General features: G+C 38.6%; 1 long non-coding RNA gene across 1 annotated transcript; it reads right to left on the bottom strand.

Annotated features, from left to right (window-relative positions):
* Positions 1 to 813: 813 nt before the first annotated feature.
* LOC125376030 lies at positions 814 to 1,536 on the bottom strand. The gene is made up of 3 exons (XR_007218916.1): positions 1,373 to 1,536; positions 1,122 to 1,230; positions 814 to 948 (listed from the first exon to the last, which is right to left on the bottom strand). It is a non-coding gene; the product is annotated as an uncharacterized LOC125376030 (long non-coding RNA).
* Between the last annotated feature and the right edge of the window lie 20,495 nt (positions 1,537 to 22,031).

Genomic DNA, 22,031 nt, shown 5'->3' with positions numbered 1-22,031 from the left:
GAGTGATTGATAATCATTAACTAAATATCAATCAATTATCGATAAATATCGGAGAAGTAACTTTGAGCAAGTATGCTAAAAGCCCAAGAGACAAAACAACATATTTCATGTCACTGTTGAGTGGTGACACATTTATGCATTACTTTGTGGACATGTCAGATATAACAAAATTAGTTGCTTTCCGTCTTTTGCAATGGACATAACAAGTCTGCTTCTGTAAATTAAAACTTTACTCATAACAATAGATTATATAAGTAATTATCGATGACATAATTTTCATTTCAATAATCGTTACAAATTTTTCACATCAACGATAGTTCTGATTATCAATCTTTTTTAGCCATCCCTAGTTAACGATGTTACATGACATTATGAATGGTCATTACAATTGTTTTTCAAGCTGTGATGTCAAATACTTGTAAAACAAGTGACAAATGGTTGTCTTCTGGCCAGTATTAAAACAATACCTATCACACTTAATAAGTTTCTGATTTATTATTCTGTAGTTACTAGTACCTGATGGACTGAGATAATGACATATTTTTACAAGATAATTTTAAATTGGATATAATCAAAGTAGAACTTATCAGCTTTGTCTTTAGTTTGCTGCCAGCTATCTCTGCAGAAGTATATTCTCTCTAAATGAGTGGCTTTTGATGACCATACAAACAAATCACACCACACCAGGCCAGTCATGGCTAGCTGCATCTGTATTTGGTGGTAGTAGTTGTTATTTTTCTTTAAGCAAAGGTAACCATTGACCATGTTCAGGTACTGTAGATCTTGGATGTCCTTGTTACTAAGGTGAGGGCACTTGATTTCCAGGAGGCCAAATGGTGGAATGGTGCTTGGGTCAAGCACCTTCCTGTCTGGTGAGGCAGCCATCCAGGAACACTTGGGGTTGATGACAATACCAGACGGATAAATATTTATCTTATCATCCTTCACCTGAAAGTCAATTTTAGATATTTTACCTATCTAATGTGTGCCTAAAGAATAACTTGTGATTGTCAAAAGGGAGATAACTGTTTCAAAAACCACAAAAATGAAAACCATCAAGTTGAGTGATAGAATGTAATATACTTATGTACCAATTAGGTCAAATTAAGAAAATATCTCACTCTGCTGTATGCTGCAACAGCAACTGGCTCATTAGCAAGGCCTTCCCTCATGGCCTCAGTCATGACACTTTCGTCGAGGTCCTCAACTTTTGGGCATAGTTTTCAGGATCTGAATACAAATAAAAAGTATATCAGTTTCAAAATGCAAATCAATCAATATTTATTATAATAACTACATATAAGCTATCTGATTTGTGTGCTAATATTCTCATACACATTCTGGCCATAATTTTTAAATTTTAATTGTTTACCTTTTTTTCGCTTTGATATTTCTCCAACTTTGGATGCAGTTACTCTGTGGGTCCTCAATCTCTTCCACTTCTTATCTGCAGCCTGCAGCCTGGTAGCCTTCTCTATCTCCACAGCCTCCTCCTTGCTGCTCAAGAGTGAGTCAAGCAGGGTAGTTTGAGACTCATTAGTGACATAGCTGTAGTGATTGTCCCCAGTATTGTCACTGTTGACAGGAAGGTCTGGGGAAAAGACATCAACAATATTCCACATGGTGAAAGTTTCTGTTGATGACTGATTGAGCTGCCCTTGTGAAACAAGCCAAACTTTGTTGTCACAAGAGGTGGATAGGATTCACCAGTAGTGGGTACAGTGGTGAGCAGAGATGAGTCAGGATGAGACACAGTCAACTTGTCAAACAGAAGCTCAAATGGAGGAAGTGGTGAACGGATTGGGTTGTACAGGGTAGATTTCACCGGTTTATGCTGCTCATCACTGTCTCTCTTGTAGCCAACAACTTCTACCTCCTGAACTGACATTCCACGAATCTTGTCTCCCCTTGGTATGTGCCATGTCTGTGGCAAAGATGTCTTGGCAACATCTTGGGGGATGGACCTCACTCCACACAGCTTGTTATGAGCCACAAGATACAAAGTTCCTGTGATGTGTCCACAGCACTGACTCAGGCCAATTGCACATGAGCAGCTAGCAGAGCTGACACTCACCGGCTCAGAGTGGAGAATAATCTGCATATAGAGAGAAATCAACCAAATATAGGATGTTGTACTTGTCTGCAACATAGCATGGTGTGGTGATAGTACTGAAATAATTCAGTGGTAGTAATGGTTTTACAAATAGATGAAGCCTTGTAGTGTTATTTCCATTGACATCATTAATTGTAATGCTTGGAATTATTTTCAGTAGCTGAAAATTCCAATCAATCCAATATACTGGCTGGTTCCAAAATTGTAATATGGTCATAAAAACGATAAATAATAGTCTTTTCACATGTTCACCCTAGCTGCTATCTACCTACACCCCTGTTAATAACGTTGGGCAACATGGTTACAGGGATACACACGGGCAAATTTGAGATTCATTCGTACCTGAATATTATGTTGGGATTCGTTTTTCCGCTGTGAGCGATAGCACCTTGCTGTCAAGCGGCAACAGTTGTCATCACAAGAAGCTGCAAAATGGAAATACAAATGTATGTTTTATATTTCTAGATCTATAGGTATTTAGTATTCACGCAAATAATAGATTAAGAATGTTCCTGTATACGTTACCTGGTACGGTTTGCATAATTTTGTTTCAATCATCAACTCGGGAAATAGATGTAAACTTCGTCATGCATGCAAGGGAACGCTGTCAGCCGTCCGAACTGCGCACTGTGACTGTGAGTGAGTGAGTGAGTGAGTTTGGTTTAACGCCGCTTTTAACAGTATTCCAGTTATATCACGGCGTGTCAGCTTAATGTGGGAGGAAAGCCCGAAGTGATGCAGGTCTCAGACGTTTACCGCTTCGGTGAAACCCACGAGCACGGGTATGGTGCTGACAAACCTAGAAACATAATTTCGGGGCGAACCGGGATTCGAACCCACAATCATAGGTTTCTGGCGTGCCTAAGGGACACAACTCTGCACAGCGAATCGCGGCGTCTTAGACGACTGGGCCACCCGTACCCCCCACTGTGACTGTGTGACCTTTGAGAGGCACTCTGGCCTGAAGTTATATTCTGTACTCGGTACTCATTTCCAATTTGTATAATGACTTTGAATTTATGCATATGTTCCAACTTACAATTGACTACAATAATATTTAATACACATCTTTGAGTTCATGTAAATATATCAGCACTTGCGAGCACATGAATATGACAAGGTATCTCTATTTGCCTTTTTACTATTTATTCATTATGTGATATCAATAATTCATTTATGGATACCAAAGAATGAATTTATATCACAAATAAAGCAAATCGGTTTTTAGATATCAATAACTGAATTTATTATCAGATACCATAGAAAGTTCACTATGTCTTTTGAAATTATCATTTGGTGTTCTTACTAGAAGATATTCCCTAACATTTAAAACTTGCACGTATGTACTAATCAAGTGGTTTAATCATACTGGTGTTTACATACACATAAATAGGTGTTTTGATGGTTATTTTTCTTATTATTTTGTACTAAATATAGTCAGCCATTTGGTAACTTGCGATCTTAATATGCACATATAATGTTAAAATATGGCGTCCTACAAAATTGACAGTTCCTTGGCTGCTGGAATAAGAAAAGATGATGGTACAATGTAAGAAAAAAGCTTACAATGTTTTACTTGGAAACTTGTATACATGTTTTAATGTACATACGATGTCTCATAAGCCTGTAAAGGCTGGGTGCAATACCGATGATAATTGATTTTTTGTTTTTAAGCAGTATGTATATGTTATTTGCACATGACATCTTAATAAAATATTCTCCAGGAGCTCCGGCGGGGGGCAAACTCGTCTTGTTATCGTGTGGTGTGAGCTGTGACGTAGACCCAAGAGAATAATGTAAAAATGAGACCAACTCAAGTCTATAATGATTGGGAAAGTCTAGATTTCCACAGCTCTTGCTTGAAATTAAGAACTGTTCTGTGCTCCTTTTTAATTGTATTATTTTCATTTTGTAGACATGGATAGACCAACCAAGAAAGAAATTGATGTAATATTAATATCACATGTCACCAATGATCTTACTTTCATGGATAGAATTGAGGCAATCTAGGCTTGCCAAATCGTTCTAGACTTGAGCTGGATTCCTTTTAAATTTATTTTCTATGGTCTGGGAGACGTACGAGGGCGTCAGTATCGCATGGAGAACTGGGTCAGTGTAATCGGATATGTTGTGGAGTTTCGGGTTTGGGCTGTTTGCTGAATAGAGCAAGGGCACAATGTGGAGATGAAATCATTACCACCTCTGTTTATATCAGATATGTTATTGTGATTTGAAATCTCTTTTGAACAATTGCGAGTTATTGTATACCCTGTATTCTTTCGTCATGGTAGAATATATATTTTCTATGTTGCTTTTTCAATTATCCACAAATAATGAGAACTACAATGTAAACCTCTCTCTGGAGATATACAAAATACAACTGAAGAGCATATCTGAAAAATGGGACTAATCGACTAATATTTCTTTCTTAGATACTGTCCGTTACAGGAATTCTAATCATTATATTATACTTTGTATAGTTTAAAAGTCAAATAATGGCAAATTGTGTATCTTTCTATATTTTGAATTCATTATAATTTCTGCAATGAAACCTTAAAATCAGATAGTGATATAAACGAATATGATCTGTACTGTGATAAATGAATTATTAATTTCGTATTATTTATTAGATAAACTGAAATATGATAGTAAAAACAAATTATTTTAATCTGTTCGTGTGAGTCAGTAACGAGAGATCTAGGCAACTCACTAACGTAACCATTTGTGAAAAATCAAGTATTCAAAGTTTAGGGGTTTTAACATGTACATGGAATGACAGACAAGAAAACAACGCAATAATTAAATTATGAATCAAATTACTTTAAATATATAGAAAATATCAGTTTAATTTCTCATTGTTGGAAGGTGTTGAATAATAGTTTTTGTTTGATTGTTTGTTGTCAAACGCCGCACTTAGCAATACACCAGCTATATGACGGTGGTTCGTAAATAATCTAGTCTGGGCCAGACAATCCAGTTATTATCATCAAGAGCATCGATCTACGCAATTGAGCCTGACCACCCGATTATGTTAGTCGCCTCGTACAAGCATGGGTTGTTGAAGGCATATTCTAACCCGGATCTTCACGGGTATTTTCTTTAATAATAAGGTACAATGAAATTCTGTATATGTCCAGAATAATGGTGTATAAGTAGATGGGTATTAATATGTCCATACACGCCAATTAAATGGGTTAGATTGCATATGGGTCAATGATGAGTTCTTTTACAAGTCCCTATTTCAAGACATGTATTTGGTATTCATAATAACTCCACAAAAGCCACACAATGGCTACAAAACGGTACCAGCATCACAGATACCAATAATACATTTTTGAGCATGAGATACATATAATTACTTTAAAGTTAAAACATGTATCTAAATAGAAAATAAGAAGGATTAAAAATATACACTTCGACATTTTTCGTAGTTTTATTTTCGTTTGGAGAGAGAAATACATTCGTGACCAACTCGTGTTATTCCGGGACAAGCCGAATAGCGACTCGTGCCCCTCTCGTGGCCATTTTTGCGACCGGGTTCCGTCTTAGCGCAAATGGGCACACCTAAAATAATTGTCAACTCGTTGCGAAATAGTTCACACATTTTCCAAAGATTTCCCACATTATTTCAGATGCAGTTTAAAGCACATCGGGACGTGTGGAATTATACAGTATGATTGAACACATTTAACTGTGTCTTTGGTATATTTTTAGATGCAAGACATATGTAAATTCAAAAATTATTTCTGAGGGATTCTTTGACGAAGAACTTGAAATCATACGCGCATTCTGATTGGTTTGTCGTATTTTCGCACATAACATTCATCGATAGGGGGCATTCGTCAGCACTCGCCCCTTTCCGTAACCTGCAAGAAGACTCGTCCCCCTCTCGATGAATGTTATGTGCGAAAATACGACAAACCAATCAGAGTGCGCGTATGATTTCAAGTACTTCGTCAAAGAATCCCTCAGAAATAATTTTTGATTTTACATATGTCTTGCATCTAAAAATATACCAAAGACACAGTTAAATGTGTTCAATCATATTGTATAATTCCGCACGTCCCGATGTGCTTTAAAAGGCATCTGAAATATATATAATATATGGGGAAATATATGTGAACCATTACGCAACGAATTGACAATTGTTTTAGTTATGCCCGTTTGCGCTAAGACGTAACCCGGTCGCAAAAATGGCCACGAGAGGGGCACGAGTCGCTATTCGGCTTGTCCCGGAATAACACGAGTTGGTCACGAATGCGATAGGGGGACGAGTCTTCTTGCAGGTTACGGAAAGGGGCGAGTGGTGACGAATGAGAGAAATAGTGACTGGTATCTGATGGGTGCAAACAGGTTTTCCCTTCCGCCCAGGCCTTACGGCAATGCTATAGCCCCAAATGAAACAAGCCTAGATGTTCAATAGGTTCAGGCTGAAATTTCCATCCTACTGAGGCTCCTTTTAAATTTTAATATAGTTTCTCGTTTTAATCAAAATAATATATTTTCAGAGACTAAGCGTCAGTCTTACCGTGAAGTACAACTATCCAAAAGATCCCACGCATGCCTATATTTCTTCAGACAGATTCGCCATGTTCCTATTGATATATATCAAAAGACAAATGAATTAACAATTACATCACTGGTGAATACTAGGTTATATGCAGTATGTCAGCGTCGATCATACAATATCCCTTTGCGCAAAATACATATATATTGACGAATTTACGTAGTATTACTACTTAAATATATGTCCAGATGTATATATCAGTTTCATCTCGTTAACTTTATTCTTGCTTTCAGCTCTATTTCTACAGGAGATTATGGGATATTACATAACACCAGAAAGCCAGGTCCAAATTCAAGTCATGATTTCATGGTCCGTCTTGTATGTTGGAAACCAATATCGCAATATGGCTGAATATTGCTAAACGTGTAGTCTGTCTTACAGACCCTGATACAAATATATATCAAATACAGCCCATGCAAGTCTATAATGTTTGGCAAGTCTAGATCACTGCAGTATCTGAAAATGAAGAGAGTCACTGGGCTCCTTTTTATTATATTTTTATTAAGATAACTGAACAACTGTTTTTTTATGTACGATATGTTCATTTCAGAGACTAGATTTTAGTCTACTAAACGTGGTATTAACCCGATTACGCACATAATTATTCCATTTTCTTCATGCACGTTCTACAATCATCTACGATCACTATCTATAAGGAGGCATCTATGTTCATCCAAATGTCCATGCATATATGTCCACATAAAGATATCTTCCTTAAAGATAAATGCAAAGCATTTCCTCTGAATATATGTAAATACCGTTTAAATGTCAACACTGATGCAGTGAACGTACCACAGACCTGATGCTAGAATAACATATAAAGTCTGAAATGAACATATTTTACAGAAAAAAACCCCAGTTGTTAAACAATAGTTATAAAATATAATAAAAAGGAGCCAAGAGACTTTCTTCATTTTGGCAAATATTGGACTGTATTGGACATATTTGTTTCGGGGTCTGTATGACAGACAACCCTGATGCCTTTAAGTATGGAGATAAGTAAGTATAGCTGTTGTATACATTCAAACATGTTTGTGATAAGCCCAACCTTGAAAAATGTTGAAAGATGAGTGGTAACTATTTATGTCATTATTTCAAATTAGAATGATAGCACATCAGGAAAGCATGGCACTTTAACCCAATAGTTTTGTTAAGTGAGAGCAGCATGCATATCGAGAGTATAGGTTTGGTGCGTGACTTATCCCACATTACTTTCAGAAAGTGTGTATATTCTGTTTATCGGCAATAAATGACATAAGTCGATTCATACGGGTAAATACTATTTACTTCAGAACTAGTATAGATTACTTAAGATTAGAGGAAAATCTATGTAATTAACAGAACTTTGGGCGGGTTTAACGGATTTTGGTCCTGGCTTGGGCTTTGTGTTGGACGTGTAGACGGCATTTCCACGTTTGACGTATCAATGACCAAAATGATGTCTGATGCAATTCTCTGCCTTTTCGGGTGAACAATTGGCTTGCCTTTGCATGTGTTTGTGGTGGGTGCCACTAGTGGATCGGAGTGAGCTCGCGTTTTTGCGAGCATCCAGTGTCATCATTTTTTATGGTGAATCATGAAACATGCTCCTGGTGCTGTCGTAATCGTGCAGTTGGCGCTACTTTTGGCAAGGGTTTCTTATGATAATGGAAATGCTTATGTCGCTTATGTTGACTGATAAACATGAAAAGATATAATGTTAGTGTATATCGTCATGTAATTAAGAAACAAACGACGAGTGGGAGTTGTTTATTGTACTAACAACGCGTGTGGTCTGACGTTGATTAATGAAAAATTTGTGTACTCGTATATTCAAGAGGCCGACGTATGGTTCCTGTAGGAAGTGACAACTTGGAGACGATGGCTTGCGGTATATATAGTTTTACTTTATACATGTAGATATATACATACACAAGACACTATGTGCCAGGTCAGCACATAGTGGTGGTGGTTGTGATCTAGGTGCCCCGGCCAGGCCATTTAATGTGTTTCCGAAAGGGGCGAAAGTGGTCTGTGCAACCCAAGAGGGGGCTTTAGGGGTTGCTTATATAGAATTTGGGAATTTTGAGATTTGGAATAGATGCCGATGGGGTTGGGGAGGAGAACTAAGGGAGCTGGGTATGGTGGATGTTTGTTTATGTGATTTTGATTTGGTAGGTTATTGTGTTTTTAGATGCGTTTAATTAGATCCGTTTTGATTAAGAATACGCCTAAGGCTTTGAAGTTTTCTAGTTTATTTTGTGGGTTTAGTATTGCTTCTAAAGTGAGAGCCTTGTAGTGTGTGCAGTGGATGAGTGCGTGTTCTGGGGTTTCTGGTTGTTTGCAGTGTGGGCAGTTACCTGTAGTGTGTTTTTAAAAAAAAAATTAGGTGGTTATTTAGGTTGGTGTGTCCTGTTTGGAGTTTAGTGTTACTCTGTCGATTTGTTTTGATGGATGGAGAATTTTTGGTTTGGTTAGTGGTTTGCTGAGCACTTTTTTGATTTGGCTATTTGAGTTTAGATATAGGTTATGCCATTTTTTGTGATTTTTTGTTTGTTTTCACTTTTAATTTCTGATTTTGAGATGGGTAAGTTTAAGCTTATTTCTGGGATTTTGAGGGATAGTTTAGCTGCTTTATCGGCGTTTTCATTACCGTATATTCCTACGTGGGCGGGTATGATCTCAATCTCTGACTGACTGATATAGAAGATTTAACGTGCGCTTTCCGACTGCAGCGTATTTCGCACACGGGCCTGGCCAGACCATTTAGTGTATTCCGAGAAGGGTGAAAGTGGTGTGTGCAACACAAGAGGGGGCTTTTAGGGGTTGCTTATATCGATTTTTTGAAATTTTAAAATTTGGAATAAATGCCGAGGTGGGTGGAGGAGGGAACTAAGGGACCCGGGTGAGGTGGGTGTTTGTATGTTTATTGGATTTTGGATTGGTAGATTAATTAGTTTTTAGATGCGCTTAATTAGGCCTGTTTTGATTAGGAATACGCCTAGGGCCTTGAAGTTTTCTAGTTTATTTTGAGGGTTTAGTATTTCATCTAGAGTAGGAACCTTATTTAGATTGAGGTTGGTTTGTAGTGTGGTTCTGTGTGTTTGGTAGTGGGTGCAGTGGATGAGTGCGTGTTCTGTGGTTTCGGGTTGTTTGCAGTGGGGGCAGTTGCCTGTGGTGTGACTTTTAAGTTGTTTTAGGTGGTTATTTAGGTTCGTGTGTCCTGTTTGGAGTTTTGTAATTAATCTGTCAATTTTTTTAGAGGGGTGTAGGATTTTAGGTTTGGCTAGTGGTTTTCTGAGCACTTTTTTGATTTGGCTATTTGAGTTTTGGTATTGATTATGCCATTTTTTGGTTATTTTTTGTTTGTTTACACTTTTAATTTCTGATTTTGAGATGGGTAGGTTAAGGCTTATTTCTGGTATTTTGAGAGATAATTTAGCTGCTTTATCGGCGCTTTCGTTGCCGTAAATTCCTACGTGGGCGGGGATCCACACGAAGGTTATTTGTTTGCCTGCTTTTGTTAGGTCGTTGGAGCTTTTAAGTATTTGGTTTATTAATTTAGGTCGTTTTTTGGTATTTTTGTTTTGGAGGGCTTGTAGCCCACTAAGCGAGTCAGTGAGAATTAGGATTTTTTTATTTTTTTTTTATTGTTGGTTATGCAGGGCTGAGGCCATGCCCATAAGTTCGGCCGTGAATACAGATTGGTTGTTAGGGAGTCGGTAAGATTGTGTGGATATAACTGGTTGCGTGGTATGGACTCCGAAACCTGTGTGGTTGGAGATCGGGTCTGAAGATCCGTCAGTGTATATGTGACCCCAATTTGGCCAATTTTCGTGTATGTATGAAAGTGTGGTGGTTTTAGCTATGTTTGGGTCGGTTTGTTTAGTTATTTGGTTAGTTAGCGTTGTGTCTATTTGGGGTATTTTGAGTTTAGGGGTGAAGATATTTGATTTTTTGCAGTTTTGTTTAAGATTTTGAGTTTGGTGTTCATTGAGGTAGTTAGTTATTCTTTGGGATATTGGGGTGAGTAAGGGGTGTTTGCGAGCTAGAGCTTGGTTTCTTGGGCTAATGTTTTGGTTAATTAGATTTTGGATGAGAGGGTTTGTTTGGGACGCGGCCCAGAAATTAAGGCTTAGATGTTCCCTGCGTAGATTTAGTGGCATTTCTCCTGTGAGGTGTAGGAGGTGCCATGTTGGGTGCGGGTAATTAGTTTAAGGGCTTGGTATTGTATTGAGTCAAGTTTTTTAGATAGAGAGTTGTTTAGGGTATTGTATATGGCGCAGCCGTAGTCTAGTTGTAATGTGTAGATGTAATGGCTCCAGGGTAATGAGCCTTTGCAATTAAATGTTCTTCAGACAATGGATGTCGTAAATCAGTCGCTCTGACAGTACTGCCACAGAGTGCCAACGCATTGTTAAAAAAATGTAGCTTCTGAACAAAATCCCTTTTGTACAATGTTGAGAACATATCATTTAGGAAATCTGGACTATTCAACATGACGTAATCCATGCGTAACAGCGGTCAGTTGTACCATTGTCTTAACACAGCATTTCACATTATGACATTTATAGCCTTAATCCATTTTCCCCTGTGCCGTGACTGTAATCACATCCATAAGCCCCATGTCCAGGGCAACGCTATTGTCTCTTTGTCTGTCTATTGTTGTCCAAAAGTGTATATATATGTTTACATCTTTACTGTTAGTCAGTCTTGTATTCCGACAGCACCTGTATGTACAGCCGCGAGTAGGATACGCCTGCTTTCACTTTCACTTGTGGTAGTCGAGTTGGAATCTCCGCTCGACATATTTCTGTTAGTAATTGTATTTATGTTATTGCCGACTAAACAAGTTTGGACTCAACGTATTCTTCGTCTTCAATCTGAGCTAATTTCCCCGTCAACACATGCGCGTTGACAGTACGATAAACTACGACCATGACTCGTTTATTTCCATATGAGATATCAACATTACGTACAACCTCTTTAAGGGTGTTAAATTAGGAAAAGGTACACGCTTTAAACTATTTACCCGTACTTAAATAATGATGACTTCTTGAATAGAATCCGACCGCGACCATGCCAGATAAATCAATTTTATGAACAAGAGGGTTTGAATTTGGTCATTCCAGCATATTCTCACAATTTTCTCGTCGATTATCTGTACCTTTTCTCCCAATACCAATTGTCATATCGCTCTCACTTTCGGATTCGATTGTTCGGACACTGCGGTAATCTACCTTGCCCAGCTACATCTATTGGGAACAACTCACTAGACACATATCTCTCAAAAATAAGGTCAATTTTTACGACGTTTTCAAGTTGCGAGTGCATTATCGAATCTCCATAAATGACGTCATGATAGAACAATGTTTTATCGTGAAATAAATATCGCTTCCTTCTTTGTTCTTTGCGATGTATCGCGTAGCTATCTTTTATCATCAAATGTCAATTTCTCATTGCTTTATCATGACGTATCCGTGTCATAACCAATCATGTAGCAATAGCATACACAAACATCGTTGACTTCGACGTAGAATAGTGTCTGGTTGATAAATCTAACATATTCTTACTTTTAAGAATAGCGACTATACATTATCATATCATTTATCAGGTCTCTGTAACATTTGTAAAATAATACAAATTTAAAAATACAACTGAATCTAAATGTATGTATGTTGTAATATCCTTAAGTTGCTGAGTGCGGCACTAAACAACAAACTAACAAAACATAATATCTTTAAGAATTATGTTAACAGTTCCGATGCTAAAAAAGAATCTCCACAATCTCCGTACCTCTTTCTCTATGTTTGAAAACATAATAATTTTTTTTTAATAATCTTATAATGGCAATACCATCATAATAATATCACCATTATTTATGTTACTTATCTTCAGGTGAAGTAGTCCTCCGCACTATACATTCAGTTAAGAAGCCCATGAACATATTAACTATGTAACATACATTAATGGAAATTAGATGAACAGTTGAAGTTAGCAAATGATTTTATTCGGTCGAACGTCTATCAGCCAATACTACATTATTGAACTGTGAGTCTACAGTGATTTTTGCAAGGCTACTCTCATAAATGTCATGACGCATTTAAGACCAGGGTTCTATACTCGCATTAATGTACTGACATATTATTGCGTTAATTTCATGATTTACAGTTTTCATGAAGAACATTTCACGTGGGACCAACAGAGGGAATTATGACTATGGACTTGCTAATTATTTTTGTATATTCATGCTAGCTCAAACGATCTATTGGTTTGATCAGAGACCATATAATCTATTATATGGTCTCTGGTTTGATTTATTGTTATGGTATCCACAAAATAAGTAGGATCCGATATTTCCCGTTTTTGTTGAAATAAAACTGAATTATATTTGCTGTTTACTCGAAAAATGTTTTACGCATTTTAAAGACTGGAAATGTAGTGTCTCAAAGGTCATACTGGTCGGGCATTCTACATATCTACGCGAACTACGTAGCCATTTTTATGCTGTACAACTGCCTTTGTTCTGTAAATCTCACCAAGTTTCAGCTTTCGCCTCTTCCTTTGTGGTATGAGGTTTCACATTTGTAAAATGATCTCTCTTATCTGTCTGTATCATCAACTTAACTGCCCTCATCCCCTGCAGTTTTCCCGTCCCATATTGCAAAGCATGTCACCCTCCCTCAGTCCAGTTTTTCTGTGCCTAGCACAATATGTTGTGAATACGTAGCCTTGCTGTGACCCAACATTTTGTAACAATCTTTTTGCAAACTTTGATATGTAATAACATTTAACAGGATCATGTATTCTCTTAACACCATCGCAAAACATCATGTTACCACCTCCAAGTTCAGCTAACCACGGGTCCTCCTTTGGCCAAAAGTTTGTTCCCCCTGTAATGAGTGTGTCACGCGTTGCACACGAGTGACGAACGGGATGCACACGGGTTGCGTAACGCGTTGCCCGTGCGGGTAAGGGGAATGAACTTCTAGGCAGTAGTGTAGCTAAGTCACTGACAACTGCTGAATGATACGCTGCGTTTTCCAACGGTTTACCGTCTGTAACTGGAGTAGTCATTTTTCTTTATAACATAACATGGGGATTTATCTCTATTTGGGGTTTTATCTCTTCTTGAACTACCTTCAGTACTAGTGGTATTTTCTCTGCCTTAAGAAACCATACTGCTTCTATAACAACAGCAGCTTGTGCATATGAGGCCAAATTTTTAATCCGTTCACTCCTAGGTTGTGAACTGTGTTTAACAACTTGTAGTTATGAGTTTTCTAGTGTTTTGTACCCGCTGCTACTTTCTTAGGGTTCTTAGTCACTCTCTTCTCTCGTGTTTCCACAACTTGCTTTTCCGCATCCACTTGTTGTGTTTCCACTTCCAGTATTATTTAGTGGACACTTACGTTTACATTAACAGTACTTGCAATGTAGCTGTTATAATAGCGGCAGTAAATGGTGCTGAGGACATTCCATATCTATGGTAGAACTCACAGCTTACCGTTCTTAAAGCATGTCCAACAAATGCCTCTTTATCGAGATCTCCAACTAGCTTTAGCTGATTTTCTGGTAGCATAGCATAGTTGTAAAGCAGCTGTACCTATTGTTTTAGTTATTGCAGGTCATAGACACACATCGAGCATATAGCTTTTTAATTTCTTCGTCAGACATCTTATCAATGATTTTTGTGGTATAATTTTGCCCTTAGTATTGGGCGCATTTTCCCCCAGCTGCCAAAACCACAATCGTCCATATGTATTTCTATAGCTTTATCTACTATCGGTGATTCATCAGGCTTATCATCTAGGAACAGTTGTAACCGTTGATGATTATCTGTGTGATATTAGGCCATTCAGCTGTATGTATACCCTTTGTAATCGTTGATGATCAGCTTGATATTAATACATTTAGCTGTATGTATACCCTTTGTAATCGTTGATTATCAGCTTGATATTAATACATTTAGCTGTATGTATACCCTTTGTAATCGTTGATGATTATCAGCTTGATATTAAGACATTCAGCTGTATGTATACCCTTTGTAATCGTTGATGATTATCAGCTTGACATTAAGACATTCAGTTGTATATACGGTTCTAAATCGTTGATGATTATCAGTTGCTATTAAACCATTCAGCTGTATGTATACCCTCTGTAATCGTTGATGATTTTCAGGTGATATTAAGACATTCAGCTGTTTATATGGTTCTTAATCGTTGATGATTATCAGTTGATATTAAGCCATTCAACTGTATGTATACCCTTCTTAATCGTCGATGATTTTCAGTTGATATTAAGACATTCAGCTGTATATACCCTTCTTAATCGTTGATGATTTGTTTTAGCTGATATTAAGCCATTCAGCTGTATGTATACCCTTTGTAATCGTTAATGATTATCAGCTTGATATGAAGCCATTCAGCTGTATATATATACCCTTCTGAATCGTTGATGATTATCAGTTGATATGAAGCCATTCTGCTGTATGTATACCCTTTGTAATCGTTGATGATTTTCAGATGATATTAAGCCATTCAGGTGTATGTATACCCTTCTAAATCGTTGATGATTATCAGCTTGATATCAGCTTGACAGTGAGCCAATGAGTGGATTAGAATGATTAAAATGTGTTCCATATAGCTTGGTTCTTTGTTAAGTCCAATATTTGTGCTTGTCATAAGTTGTTATATGTTATTGCTCTAAACTGGATTATGGCTCCATCATCTGGTGGAGCGTGCAAAAGCAACCTTAAACTTTTGGATACTATCCATCATCAAGGTCTAAGACTCTGTCTTGGATCTTTCTGAACTTCTCTTATTGACAGTCTGTACGTTGAGGCTGATGAGCCATCTCTTAAACAACGCCGAATTAAATTATCCTTACAGTATGTCTCTAAATTACGCTCTAATAACTCGAGTCTAGCATATGACTGTGTTTTTAACCCCCTTTATGAAAATCTCTATAATAAAAAATCATCGGTTCTCCCCCCACTTGGAATAAGACTTCATAAGATATAGATATAAGATATAGCCCCCACGCAGCTTTTGTCTTCTCCACCTTGGCAGTTAATAAAGCAAGAGGTGGATCTGATATTAACTAAATTAAAGAAATCGGAAACAAACCAACTTATTTATCCAAAAAAATATAATGAATTAAGAAACACATATAATACTTATAAATCTATATTTACAGATGGATCCAAGGATAGTGGCGCTGTTGCCCCCTGAGAGGATTCGTAAGTTCCACATCTTTCAAAGAAAATTTAGAACTACCACGTTTTTAATCGTAGAATATGTGTCATTTTAATGTGTTAGGCTAACTCTGTCATTAATCGCCAACACTTGAAGGGATGATGTAAATCCTGCCGGGGTCCATGCAGGAAGCAAAAGTACTGTAAGTCCCCATGGTCCCTAGTATGGTGATCTCCCTTCAATTGCTGGCGATCTATAGCCCGTTTTTATCTTGTATCGTTATATATAGTGCTTTTCTTTTTAATGATTCTGTACTAGTTTTATTACTTTTTCTGTGATAAGTCTAGTTATTTTACTGTCCTTCGTTGACAGATTTTTATTCAAGTTCAATTGTATTCATTATGCTTAACTATTAATAGTCACGATATGGCTGAAATATTGCTGATGTGACTAAAAACTCACTCACTCACTGTTATATGTTATTTCATTAATGCACCTCAGTAAATTGTTAGCTCCATACATCTTGGTTCTTTCTTTGGGATAATCCAATAAATCAAGAAAGTAAAAGGCAGGGGATAAGCCGTGCCCCCTTCCTGTGATGTTGTTAAAAGCTGTAGGGGCTATGGGATGTAGGTGTGTGTTTGCATGCAGGGGCTTTTGGAGGATACCTCCACGATAGTGGGTGAGTGAGTTGGGTTTAACGCCGCTTTTAACAGTAATCCAATTATATCACGGCGTGTCAGCTTAATGTGGGAGGAAATCCCGAAGTGATGCAGGTCTCAGACGTTTACCACTTCGGTGAAACCCACGAGCACGGGTATGGTGCTGACAAACCTACAAACATAATCGGGGCGAACCGGGATTCGAACCCACAATCATAGGTTTCTGGCGTGCTTAAGGAACGCAACTCTGCACAGCGCCTTAGACGACTAGGCCACCCGTGCCCCCACCTCCACGATAAATGTGGCTGCCTTCGTCCTTAGGCTTCGACAATGAGTCTTGTCTTTCCTAGTCCGACTGAGCTATAACCAGTGCCCCTGGACACACGTAATAATTATCACTTGATCGTTTGGTCATTATTTACAGGCCGCTGTCATATAGTAGGAATACCAGCGGCAACAGAATGGTTCAGTTTATATGAACCACATTTATCCAGTCAACAGTGATCGTGTCGTGTACTTTACCCTAGCCAAACGGCTGTCGTTGATGTAACTTCGCTTTGTGCAGTTGGGCTTATATAATCCTATAAGTACAATTAGCATAACGTCTTTTGAAATTATTCAAATAACTTTCACATTCATGACATGGGAGGGTTATGCTAAACACGTTGTTTTATATATAATACATGCATATTGACTTTTTTAAATCAACATCTGTACAACTGGACCGGCATATACAGTTGAACCTCATTAAACTGTCCGGATTTACAGATATCCCGATTAACGAATCATAGTTACAGAATATCGCCGTATAGCTATTATGTTGCTGAGTGTGACATTAATATTTATGCAAATAATATTTTAATATTATTACTGACAGCAACGTTTGTACTTTTGTTGTCTTTGTTGTCTTTACACATCCGGGTGAGCTGTAGTGTCATGGCACCATTTTCACCATGTTGTTTCTTGACACGTGCCATACTCACAAGCATTAATATGTCTAATTCCTTTACGTATCAGTCATCATGTCACAGATATAGAAACGAATATTTATTTAAAGTGCACGTGCTTCCCTTTATATACACCTAGAAATAAATAAAGCACTATCTGATAAAAGAACAGTGATATACCCGTTTATAAAGATTCAAGTTTCATGATACTCATTCATAGAATGGTATGGTCATGACAATGACTGACTGTGTTGCCCAAACAAAAAGCTACATGAGGTGAGGTGAAATGGGGTTTAACGTCGCGTCCAAGATTATTGCATTTACATAGCGACGTGCATGCACGTGTGTGTGTGTGTGTCTGTGTGTGTGTGGGGGGGGGGGGGGGGTGGGCGGGGGTGGGGGGGGGGGGGGGGGGTGGAGTGGGGGGGTGGGGTGGGGATGTGGTGGGGGTGGAATGTGTGTGTGTGGGGTGGTGGTGGTGGTGGCTATGGGTGTGTGTTACAATTCTTGGACATAATTCGGAAAACTTACGTCACGATTACTTTGCGGCTGCTTGTCCGGGCGGACGCTCTACCATTAGACCACGGAGGCGGTCAAAAGCTGATTGAACGTAAAATAGATACCCTCGTGTTTTAGGAAAATCACTTTGATATTGATGCACGTAAAGGTTCATAAAGTGGCAATTACAGTAAACTACGGTTATAACGAACTCAAAGGAACCACTAATTTTAGTTCGTTATAACGGTAGTTCGTTATAAGCATATATACAGCATATATACAACAAATGGTCGGGACTAAAAATAAGTTCGTCATATTGGTCAGTTCGTTGAAAGCGTGTTCGTTATAAATGTAGTGTACTGTATCCTATTGTAACTACGGTTATAACGAACTCAAAGGGACCAGTAATTACAGTTCGTTATAACGGTAGTTCGTTATAAGCATATATACAGCATATATACAACAAATGGTCGGGACTAAAATAAGTTCGTTATATCGGTCAGTTCGTTTTAAGCGTGTTCGTTATAAACGTAGTTTACTTATCCTACTGTTAAGTCAGCACATGTAACCATGGCACCCAGGAGGTACTCATTTGCCAAATTATTGTCATGCATGACACAGGTATGTCATACAGAGCCATTGGACGCCAGCTTGGCTATGACCATACTGTCATCAGCAGACTCGTAAGAAAACACCAACAGACACATGCAGTAAAGGACCGTCCACGACCAGTGCCACCCTGAAAGACAACGGAGGGAAGACAGTCTTCTAGCACATCTTATGAGGCAACAGTCCTTTGCTACGAGTAAAGCTCTGGAAGAACAATGACTTCCAAATAGGCATCTGTCCACCAAAACTGTCTGAAACTGGCTGAAATCGTTTGGATTGAAGTCCTGCAACCGAAGGAATTCGGCACGGCAGTTGCCATGTTGTTTATGGACCGGATGTTGATTTCATTGCCGGAAATTGATTGGACCATGCACAGACTCGTTAATCAAGACAAAATATAAGTCCATAATTTCAGCCTAGTTCGGCAAGGGTAGAAACTGAACTTTTAAAGTAAGTTAACTCCCTTGTCTCGGGGAGATAGTAACACACATCAACCACGAGTATATAACACACATCAACCACGAGTATGTAACACACGTCAACCACGAGAATGTACCACACATTAACCACGAGTATGTAACACACATCAACCACGAATATGTAACACACATCAACCACGAGTATGTAGCAACCACGAGTATGTAACACACATCAACCGCGAGTATGTAACACACATCAACCACGAGTATGTTACACACATCAACCACGAGTATGTAACACACATCAACCGCGAGTATGTTACACACATCAACCACGAATATGTAACACATCAACCACGATTATGTAGCAACCACGAGTATATAACACATATCAACCGCGGGTATGTAACACACATCAACCACGAGTATATAACACACATCAACCACGAGTTTGTAACACACATCAACCACGAGAATGTAACACACATCAACCACGAGTATATAACACACATCAACCACGACTTTGTAACACACATCAACCGCGGGTATGTAACACACATCAACCACGAGTATATAACACACATCAACCACGAGTTTGTAACACACATCAACCACGAGTATATAACACATATCAACCAAGAGAATGTAACACACATCAACCACTAGTATGTACCACAAATCAACCACGAGTATGTACCACAAATCAACCACGAGTATGTACCACAAATCAACCACGAGAATGTACCACGCATCAAACACGAGTATGTAACACACATCAACCACGAGTATGTAACACACATCAACCACGAGTATATAACACACATCAACCAAGAGAATGTAACACACATCAACCACTAGTATGTACCACAAATCAACCACGAGTATGTACCACAAATCAACCACGAGAATGTACCACGCATCAAACACGAGTATGTAACACACATCAACCACGAGTATGTAACACACATCAACCACGAGTTTGTAACACACATCAACCACGAGTATGTAACACACATCAACCACGAGAATGTAACACGCATCAACCGCGAGTATGTAACACACATCAACCACGAGTATGTAACACACATCAACCGCGAGTATGTAACACGCATCAACCACGAGTATGTAACACACATCAGCCGCGAGTATGTACCACAAATCAACCACGAGTATGTACCACAAATCAACCACGAGTATGTAACACACATCAACCACGAGTATGTACCACACATCAACCACGAGTATGTAACACAAATCAACCATGAGTGTGTAACACACATCAACCACGAGTATATAACACACATCAACCAAGAGAATGTAACACACATTAACCACTAGTATGTACCACAAATCAACCACGAGTATGTACCACAAATCAACCACGAGTATGTACCACAAATCAACCACGAGAATGTACCACGCATCAAACACGAGTATGTAACACACATCAACCACGAGTATGTAACACACATCAACCACGAGAATGTAACACGCATCAACCGCGAGTATGTAACACACATCAACCACGAGTATGTAACACACATCAACCGCGAGTATGTAACACACATCAACCGCGAGTATGTAACACACATCAACCGCGAGTATGTAACACACATCAACCACGAGTATGTAACACACATCAACCACTAGTATGTACCACAAATCAACCACGAGTATGTACCACAAATCAACCACGAGTATGTAACACACATCAACCACGAATATGTAACACATCAACCACGAGTATGTAGCAACCACGAGTATGTAACACACATCAACCACTAGTATGTACCACGCATCAAACACGAGTATGTAACACACATCAACCACGAGTATGTAACACACATCAACCGCGAGTATGTAACACGCATCAACCACGAGTATGTAACACACATCAGCCGCGAGTATGTACCACAAATCAACCACGAGTATGTACCACAAATCAACCACGAGTATGTAACACACATCAACCACGAGTATGTACCACACATCAACCACGAGTATGTAACACAAATCAACCATGAGTGTGTAACACACATCAACCACGAGTATATAACACACATCAACCAAGAGAATGTAACACACATTAACCACTAGTATGTACCACAAATCAACCACGAGTATGTACCACAAATCAACCACGAGTATGTACCACAAATCAACCACGAGAATGTACCACGCATCAAACACGAGTATGTAACACACATCAACCACGAGTATGTAACACACATCAACCACGAGAATGTAACACGCATCAACCGCGAGTATGTAACACACATCAACCACGAGTATGTAACACACATCAACCGCGAGTATGTAACACACATCAACCGCGAGTATGTAACACACATCAACCGCGAGTATGTAACACACATCAACCACGAGTATGTAACACACATCAACCACTAGTATGTACCACAAATCAACCACGAGTATGTACCACAAATCAACCACGAGTATGTAACACACATCAACCACGAATATGTAACACATCAACCACGAGTATGTAGCAACCACGAGTATGTAACACACATCAACCACTAGTATGTACCACGCATCAAACACGAGTATGTAACACACATCAACCACGAGTATGTAACACACATCAACCACGAGTATGTAACACACATCAACCACGAGTATGTAACACAAATCAACCACGAGTATGTACCACAAATCAACCACGAGAATGTACCACGCATCAAACACGAGTATGTAACACACATCAACCACGAGTATGTAACACACATCAACCACGAGTATGTAACACACATCAACCACGAGTATGTACCACAAATCAACCACGAGAATGTAACACGCATCAAACACGAGAATGGAACACACATCAACCACGAGTATGTAACACACATCAACCACGAGTATGTAACACACATCAACCACTAGTATGTAACACACATCAACCACGAGTATGTAACACACATCAACCAAGAGTATGTAACACACATCAACCAAGAGAATGTAACACACATCAACCACGAGTGTGTACCACAAATCAACCACGAGTATGTAACACACATCA

This window comes from Haliotis rufescens, unplaced genomic scaffold (genome assembly GCF_023055435.1).
Source record: "Haliotis rufescens isolate VD_foot unplaced genomic scaffold, xgHalRufe1.0.p SCAF_7, whole genome shotgun sequence".
NCBI classification, from domain to species: domain Eukaryota; kingdom Metazoa; phylum Mollusca; class Gastropoda; order Lepetellida; family Haliotidae; genus Haliotis; species Haliotis rufescens.
The sequence above is the reverse complement of the archived record's forward strand: the minus strand, read 5'-3'. Positions and strand labels throughout refer to the sequence as shown.